The following is a 9,732-nucleotide window of genomic DNA, read 5'->3' on the forward strand; positions in this document are numbered from 1 at the left end:
GATTTTCATGTGAATATAAGTTTTCATTTTTTAGGGATAAATGCTCAGAAGTGCAATTGCTGGGTTGTATGGTAATTGCATGTTCAGTTTCATGAGAATAAGTTGACAAACTTTTCCAGAGAGGCTGTACCACTTTACTTGCCCACCGGCAATGAAGGAGTGATTCAGTTTCTCCACGTCCTTGCCACCATTTGGTATTGTCACTATTTTTTATTTTAGCCATTCTGATAGATGTATAGTAATACTCATGTGGTTTTAATTTGCATTTCCCTAATGGCTAATGATGTTGAACATTTTTTTCATATGTATATTTGCCATTTGTATATCCTCTTTGGTGAAATATCTCTTTCATGTCTTTTGTCCATCTTCTAATTGAACTGTTTGGAGTTTTTTTTACTGTTGAGTTTTCAGAGTTCTTTATATATTTTAGATACCAGCCCCATGCTGTATGTATAGTTTGCAAATATTTTCTCCTATTCTATAGCTTGTCCTTTTATTCTCTTTCTCTCTCTCTCTCTCTCCCCCTACTTTTTTTTTTCACCATGCTGTGTGGTTTGTGGGATCTTAGTTCCCCAACCAGGGATTAAACCCAGGCCTACGGCAGTGACAGCACCAAGTCCTAACCCCTGGACCACCAGGGAATTCCCTTTTATTCTCTTAACAAGGACTTTTGCAAAGCAAAAGTTTTCGATTTTGATGAATCCGATTATCAATTTTTTGTTTTATGGACCATGCTTTTGTTTTTAAGCTAAGAATTCTTTGCCTAGTCCTAGATCCCAAAGATTTTTTCCTATGATGCTTTCTAAAAGTTTTATAGTTTGCATTTTACATTTAAGTCCATGATTCATTTTGGGTTAATTTTGGTATAAGGCGTGAGGTTTAGTTTGAGGGGTTCTTTTGTCATTGTTGTTTTTTGTTTGTTCGTTTACTTGTTTTGCCCATGAGTTTTCAATTGTTCCAGCACCATTTGTTGGTTATCTTTCCTCCACTGAATTATTTTTGCACCTTTGTCAAAAATCAATTGGGCACATTTATTTCCATCTATTTCTGAGTTCTCTATTCTGTTCCATTGATCTATGTGTCTGTCCCTACAGTCTTGATTACTGTAGCTATTAAGTCTTGAAAGCAAGTTAACTGATTTCTCCCATTTTATTCTTCTTTTTCAAACTTGTTTTAGCTGTTCTAGTTCCTTTGCCTTTCCATATAAATTTTAGCATAATCTTGTCTATATCTACTAAAAAAAAATCTTACAGGAATTTTGGTAGGAATTATATTAAACCATATATCAGTAGGAATTATATTAAACCATATATCAGTTTGAGGATATTGATTCTTCCAACCCAAGAACATTGTATGTTTCTCCATTTATTTAGATCTTCGTTTTCTCCCTTATCAGTGTCTTGCAGTTTTCAGCATACAAGTCCTGTCCATATTCTGTTAGATTTATACCTAAGTATTTCTTCTTCTTTTTCTCCTCTTCCTCCTTCTGAATGATATTGCATTTTTAGTTTTGGTATCCATGTGTTCGTTGCTAATGTATAGAAATACCATTGATTTTTGTGTGGTTCTTCTATATCCTGCTGATATAAGATTACTCTTGCTGAACTTACATATTATGGAAGCTTTGTTTTGTTTTTGGTAGATTCTTGGAATTTTCTATGTAACCAATCATGTCACGTACAAATAGGGACATTTTATTTTTCCTTTCTGATCTGTATGCCTTTTATTCCTTTTGCCTTACTGCAACTGACTAGAATGTCCAACACTGTATTGAATAAGAATGATAAGAATAGACATCCTTGCCTTGTTCCCGATTTTAGGCGGAAAGTATTATCTTTCACCATTAAGTACATTAGCCATGGACTTCTTTGTAGATGCGCTTTATCAAGTTGAGTAAGTTCTTCTCTATTCCTATTTTTCTAGTGTTTTTTTAAAAAATCATGAACAGAGTTGAATTTTGTCATGTGCTTTTTCTGATATCAGTTGATCTCATGACGTTTTTCTTCTTTAGACTGTTAAAACAGTGGATTACATTAATTGGTTTTGAAATATGACACCAACTTTCCATCCTTAGAATAAGTCCCACAGTTATTTTAATTATTACTGAATTCTATTTGCTAAAACGTTGTTAAGGATTTTTGCATCTATATTCAGGAGGAATATTGGGCTGTAGTTTTCTTTCTTTGTATGTCTTTGTCTGGTTTTGGTATCAGGATAATATAGCTTCTTAAAATGAATTGGGAGGTGTTCCCTCCTCTTCTATTTTATGGAAGAGATTGTGTAGAATTAGTGTTAATTCTTCTTTAGAACTTTGGTAGAGGGAATTCCCTGTCAGTACAGTGGTTAGGACTCCGCCCTTCCACTGCAGGTGGCGCAGGTTCCATCCCTGGTCAGAGAACTAAGATCCCACAAGCCATGTGGCGTGGCCAAAAAAAAACAAAACAAAAAAACCACTTCGGTAGCATTCTCCAATGAAACTGTCTGGGCCTGGAAATTTCTTGAGAGTTTTTAAATTACGAATTCAGTTTCCTTAATAGTGTTAAAAAATAAAATTCAGCGGAATTAATTTTAAAGATCTTATTGGGGACTTCCCTGGTGGCACAGTGGTTAAGAATCTGCCTGCCAATGCAGGAGACATGGGTCAAGCCCTGGTCCGGGAAGATCCCACATGCTGCGGGGCAACTAAGCCCGTGTGCCACAACTACTGAGCCTGTGCTCCAGAGCCCACAAGCCACGACTACTGAGCCCACATGCCACAAATACTGAAGCCCACGTGCCTAGAGCCCATGCTCCACAACAAGAGAAGCCACTGCAATGAGAAGCCCATGCACCACAACAAAGAGTAGCCCCCACTCGCCGCAACTAGTGCACAGCAATGAAGACCCAACACAGCCAAAAATTAAAATTAAAAAATTAAAATAAAAAAAAATGAAAGTTCTGTTTTAAAAAAATAAAGATCTTATTGGCTTTACTCGATGATTCATGAATCAGGCAGCATCCCATCTGGCAGACAGAAAGGAGCTCCAAGGAGCTATACAAAATCAAAGACTTTTATAGGCATGAGGGAGCAGGACAAGGAAATTAAATTTTCCTTTAAGGGATGTTAGGGTCCATCAGGCATATTACCTCACTAGCGCTGACCTGGTGATTCCTGATTAACCTGTTTAAGATTCTATTTCTGGAAGAGGCCGAAATTGTAATTAAGTTTCTGTTTGATGATGTGGAACTTAACATAAATGACTCCATTTGGGGCCTGTTGTCTTGATTTTAACAATAGTTATAGGGCTATTCAAATTATCTATTTCACATTAAATGAGTTGTGGTAGTTTGTGCTTTTTGAGGAGTGGACCATCTTGTTGAAGTTGTCAAATTTATGTGTGTAGAATTATTTGTGTTCTTATTATGCTATTTCTTTCTTCCAGTTTTATTGAGATATAATTGACAGACAGCCCTGTGTAAGTTTAAGGTGTACAGCATAATGATTTGACTTACAAACATCATGAAATGATTATCGCAATAAGTTGAGAGAACATCCATCATCTCATATAGATACAAACTTAAAGAAATAGAAAAAAATATGTTTCCTTGTGATGAGCGTTCTTAGGATTTACTCTCAACAACTTTCATGTATAACATGCAGCCATGTTAATTGTATTTATCGTGTTGTACGTTACACCCCTAGTACTAATTTATCTTATAACTAGAAGGCTGAACCTTTTGACTGCCTTCATTCTATTCCCCCTCACGCACCCCCTCCTTATGCTCTTGATGTCTATGTGGTCTGTAGTGATACCCCTGTTTCATTACTGATATTGGTAATTTATATCTTTTTTCTTTGTCAGCCTTCCTAGAGGTTTGTCAATTTTATCAACCTTTTCAAAGGGCTGGCTTTTGGTTTCACTGAATTTCTGTATTGTTTTTCTGTTTTCAACTCATGGGTTTCTGGTCTTATCTTTACTGTTTCCTTCCTTCTGCTTGCTTTAGGTTTATTTCGTTCTGCTTTTTCTATGTTCTTGAGGTAGGAGCTTAGATTATTGATTTGAGACTTTTCTTCTTTTCTAATGTATGCATTTAGTGCTGTAAATTTCCCTCCCAGCAATGCTTCCACACAAATGTTAATATGTTATACTTCTATTTTCATTCAATGTAGTTTTTAAATTTTTATTTATTATTTTTTGGCTGTGTTGGGTCTTCATTGCTGTGTGTGGGCTTTCTCTCTAGTTGTGGCGAGTGGGGGCTACTCTTCGTTGCAGTGCGCAGGCTTCTCATTGCGGAGGCTTCTCTTGTTGCGGAGCACGGGCTCTAGGCACACAGGCTTCAGTAGTTACAGCACGCAGCCTCAGTAGTTGCGGCGTGCGGGCTTAGTTGCTCCATGGCATGTGGGATCTTCCCGGACCAGGGATCAAACCCATGTCCCCTGCATTGGCAGGCAGATCCTTAACCACTGCGCCACCAGAGAAGTCCTCAATGTATTTTTTAATTTCCCTTGAGACTTTCTCTTTGACCTAGGGACTACAGATATCCTCAATTTTCTATAAAAAAGTTTGCTATATGCTGCTTCACTTTTATGAAAGACCAACTAGTACCTATTTTCACTAATTAAAGAAATCCCAAAAAGTATTTTCACTTTTACAAAAAAAGGAAAAGAGCGAAAACAGCGTTCAGCCTTTGTTTTGCAGCAAACTATTATAGAGGCAGTGCGCACACCAAGCAGCAAGAATGGCACCTCCAAGCTCCTTCCCCAGGAACTATACTCAGCATCTCAGCATCAAGCCGCCATAGCTTTGACCTGTGTCTGTGAGCATCTGTGCTTTATCTTGACTTATTTTGTGCATCTACTAGTAAAATGTGTCCTAAGGTAATTGCTTGTTTGCTTTACACCATTTTGGCTTAGGAAAAGTTTCATAGGAATGCTCTACTTTCAGACAGCAGGGAAAACCTGCATTTAAGAAGTGTATTGTTGAGTGTTCAAGTGTTTGATATTTTCCCATTATCTTTCTGTAATTTGATTTGTAAGTTTGATTCCATTGTGATCAGAGGACACACTCTGTATGATTTCAATTCTTTTAAATGTGTTAAGACTTGTTTCATGACCCAGGATGTGGTCAATCACAGTATATGTTCTTCGGGCACCTGAAACGAATGTGTATTCTTATGTTGTTGGGTGGATTATTCTATATGTGTCAGTTAGCTATTTTGGTTGATGATGTTGTTTAGGTCTTCTATACTCTTGCTGATTTTCTGTCTAGTTCTATCAATTTTTCTATGATTATAGATGTGTCTATTTGTCTTTTCAGTTCTATGAGTTTTGCTTCACATGGTTTGCAGCTCTATTGTTCCCTGCATATGCATTTAGGATTGCTTTGTCTTCTTGGTTGATTGACCCTTTTATTATTATATGATGAAAAAGAAACAAACAAACAAAATCAGGGAGGGGAAGAGATTCCTTATTAGTGCCAGATGGGGGTGGAATCCATGTGGTTTGGGGGAGGGGTTGATTCATTTTCTTTTTAAGTTTACTACCAGATTGATAAAAATAAAGTGTGATAATTGTTAGTTACCTGTTGGTAGTGCCGTGGGGAAGTAGGCCCCCTCATACATTGCTTTTCGTGTTGTACATTGGTCCAACTTTCATGGGCAATACTCTGGTAATAGCTAACAAGATTACAAACTCATACACCCTTTGACCAAGCAGTTCCACTTCTAGGAATTTTTCCCAAAGTGTAAGCACACGTGAGTGAAATGACGTTAAGAGCAAAAGATTGGAAATACTCTAAACGTCATTCAGTAGGATACTTATTAAATAAATGATGGTACAGTCCACGTGGTGGAATACTTTGGCAGCCACTTTTTTTTAAAAAGGAGATGTTTATCTATAGATATAGAACGATCGATTGTCAAGATAAAATGTTAAGTGAAGAAAAAAGAAGGCAACTTGCAGAACGGTGTGCCTAGTATGTTATTCTGTAAGTGGAAAAAAACACACAAACAGGGCTTCCCTGGTGGCACAGTGGTTGAGAGTCCGCCGGCCGATGCAGGGGACACGGGTTCGTGCCCTGGTCTGGGAAGATCCCACATGCCGCGGAGCGGCTGGGCCCGTGAGCCATGGCCGCTGAGCCTGCGCGTCCGGAGCCTGTGCTCCGCAACGGGAGAGACCACAACAGTGGGAGGTCTGCGTACCGAATAAAAACAAAACAAAACAAAAAAAACAGGTTTTTGCCTATATATGAAATATATAGAGATAGATAGATACATACCTACATATATATCAGGCTGGGTACACAGACAACCGCTACCAGTGCTTGGACGGGGGTGGTGAGGAGACCTGTCCCCGCCCACTCTGCTGAAGGCCAGAGTGGACAAATAATTGTCAGACGCCCTTCCCCCAGGCCAGGCGGGAGTGGTGGGCTCTGGGGAGGCCGCGGGGCACCGGAAACAATAGGCAGAGACAGGCCAGGCCCTGTGGCCTCCCCCCCTCCACCCCCCCGCCCCCCTCCACCCTCCACCACCCCCACCCCCACCCCCGCCCTTTGAACCTGCCCTTTCAGTGTTTGCTTTTGCAGACACTTAGGTCCCCAGCTTGGAGGGTGGAGAGGGGCGGAGAGGGAAGGAGCCTGCCCATTGGCTAAAGGGTCCTCTAGACTGCCTTGCTCAGACTCTGAATTAATTGGGAGACTGTGAGATGCGGGAGTGGATTTCAGACGCTGAGGACGCCCGCTGATGGGAGTGAGATAGAATGATGCAGTTCTCTGGAGACCTCCCCCACTGCTGCACCCCATCAGGGTGTCTCCCCAGCTCCCTAACTCCTTCCACGCCGCTAATTCCAGGCCCCCTCATGTTTGTAAATGCCCCTCGGGTCTGCCTTGATGTCACTGCTGGGCGGCAGAGTACAAAAATGGGGGGATTTCTTAGAGATCTTGGAACAGTCCCTCCCCTCCCCCACCCCTCAGTTCTTCTTATCCCAGACTGTTCTGCGTGGTGAGGGGGCCGACGAGAGTCCCGGGAGCTGGCTGCGCCCACCCACCGACATGCTTCTCCCCTTGCAAGAGCCCTCCAGATCCAAAGAATACAAGGGGATGTTCTTCACTAGCAGAGTGCCCTGAGTCTCAGTCTTTCCACCTGTAAAAAGGGGATGGGTTGGGAAGGAGGTGCGACTATATTGCCGAAATTGTCTGATTATGTGTCTGTCCCACTACTCTCAGGAGGGTCAGGAAAGTGTCTGGTTTTGCCCACTGCTGTATTCCCAATGCCTCGCTCAGTGCCTGCCACACAGACGGCACCCACTATTTGTGGAATGAATTACTGCTCTCAGATGTCTGCTTAGGAGCCCATCTTGTGGTGTCTCTTCAGCCCACAGACCTGGCTGTCCTTGCGGGGTGGGGGGAGGTCAGGAGCTCCCTGAATCCAGGTCTCTCATGTCCCGGACAGAGGCTGGAGCCTTCCCCAAGGGGGCTGAATGTCCTCTTGGGTCAGTTCCCACTCCAGTCCGGGCTTCCACGATCCTATTCTAACATTTGCTGGGACCCTAGGAATCCAGCGGCGTGGGATGTTCCTACTCCTTTTCATTTCTCAGATGATCCTTTCCCTCGCGGAGAGATAGACATTGCCTAAGGAATTCCACAGAGGAATACAAGCTGAACACAGGATGCTCTGCGAGCTTGAATCAGGGCTACCTGGCTCAGTGTGGCCAAGGGTCAGGGAGGAGGTCCTGAAGCGAGATCTGAGGCAGGAAGAGTTCGGCAGACAAAGAGGGAGGAGGAAGTTCCCCAACCCGCTGCCCCCGCGCCGGGCTCCTTTGGCTGGGACTCCTGACAGCACCCCGCCTCTGCGGTCCGCCTCTCTCTGGCTGGAGCCAACCTTTACCCCGCAATGCCAGGAGAGGGCACCCTGTTCCTAGCTTTGGCTTCAGCCTGCCGCAGTCCTGTGATCTCACACAAACCTCCCAGCTTCCCTGGAACACAGGCAAAATGCACTTTATGCAGCCTCTCACAGAAGAAACCAAGACTCGGAGAAGTTTGATGGACATAGCTAGTGAGTAGCCTTTTGACTTGTTTCACGTGCCTTTAGCCGGTGCAAGTATCTGCTCTGAGTGTTGATAGTGACACCCTGTATAATACTAGTCAACATTCGAGTACTTCCTATGCACCACCCTATATGTAGGTGCTGTAGTTATACCCCATCTTATAGATGAAAACCTGAGGCTTATAGTGGTTGATCTGCCCAAAGTTAGGAAGCACCAATGATGTCTGATCGAGAACCTCTGCTGATAAGCACTGTGCTACTCTGCTTTCCCATCATGCTCTCTCCTACACCCCACCACCCTGCATTCATTTGAGAGTGCTAGAATACAAGAAGGAACAAGAAAAGACCCTGGGGCTTCCCTGGTGGCGCAGTGGTTGAGAGCCTGCCTGCCAACGCAGGGGACACGGGTTCGAGCCCTGGTCTGGGAGGATCCCACATGCCGTGGAGCAACTGGGCCCGTGAGCCACAACTACTGAGCCTGCGCGTCTGGAGCCTGTGCTCTGCAACAAGAGAGGCCGCAACAGTGAGAGGCCTGCGCACCGCGATGAAGAGTGGCTCCCGCTTGCCGCAACTACAGAAAGCCCTCGCACAGAAAAAAAAACGAAGACCCAACACAGACAAAAATAAATTAATTAATTAATTAATTTCAAAAAAAAAGAAAAGACCCTGCTCCCTGGAGTGCCATCTTAAGTGAACATGTGTGTGTTTATGCGTGAATACAGTACAAACCCTCACACACATGTCCATTCACACCTGTATACTTTCCTCACCATCACACGCAAATCCACACACACACACATATTCACTCATACATATTCACACTCTCCCATACTCACTCACACATATTCAGCCACTTGCCCACACTCTGTTAGGTGTTAGATCAGATGTGCTTTAACTGCCAGGGCTCTGGGGTCTGAGGAATGTTGAGCCAGTGATCTGTGAGCTGTTTGTGAAGCCCTTCCTTTCCTCTTCCCTTGCATTCATTCCACAAACATTGCTGGCGTCCACTCAGGGGCAGGCTACTGCGGAACACAGATGACTCAGACCTGGCCCCTGCCTTCAAGGAACTTCCTTCCTGTGGGGAAAAATACTCACCAAGCCTTTCCATACAGATCACTGATGCCAGGGCAGGTCTGAGCAGAGGGTCCAGAATGGACGGAGAAGATAACGCATCAGCCTTGGGCTGTGGAGTTTTCTCAGAGGAAAGGCACCCATCTGGGTCTTCAGAAAAAGCCAGGCAGAGAAAGCAGAAAGAAACCTGCCCAGATGTGGGAATATTTACATAGTCGTGGCAGAGTAAAAAGAGAGGCGGGAAATAGCAGCTAACATCATGAACTGTTTCAGACCCTTATTGCAGATAATCCTGTTTAACCCCCTCAACAAGCCTATGAGATAAAAATCATTATTAACTGTATATATATATATTTTTCCACACCACGCAGCTTGCGGGGATTCCAGTTCCCCGACCAGGGACTGAACCTGTGCCCTCAGCAGTGAAAGCACAGAGTCCTAACCACTGGACCACGAGGGAATCCCCTTAACTGTATTTTATAGATAAGGAAACTGAGGGAAGGAAAACCCAGCTGGTAAGCTGCAGAGTAAGGGTCTGAACCCAGCTCTGCCTTGCTCAGGGTGTAGGCTCTTGGCCTCATAGCTCTGCTGCTTTGGCCTTGATCACTTCTGCTTCCCACACATATACACCCTCCCTCT

Source organism: Tursiops truncatus, chromosome 15 (assembly GCF_011762595.2).
Source record: "Tursiops truncatus isolate mTurTru1 chromosome 15, mTurTru1.mat.Y, whole genome shotgun sequence".
Classification (NCBI taxonomy): Eukaryota; Metazoa; Chordata; class Mammalia; order Artiodactyla; family Delphinidae; genus Tursiops; species Tursiops truncatus.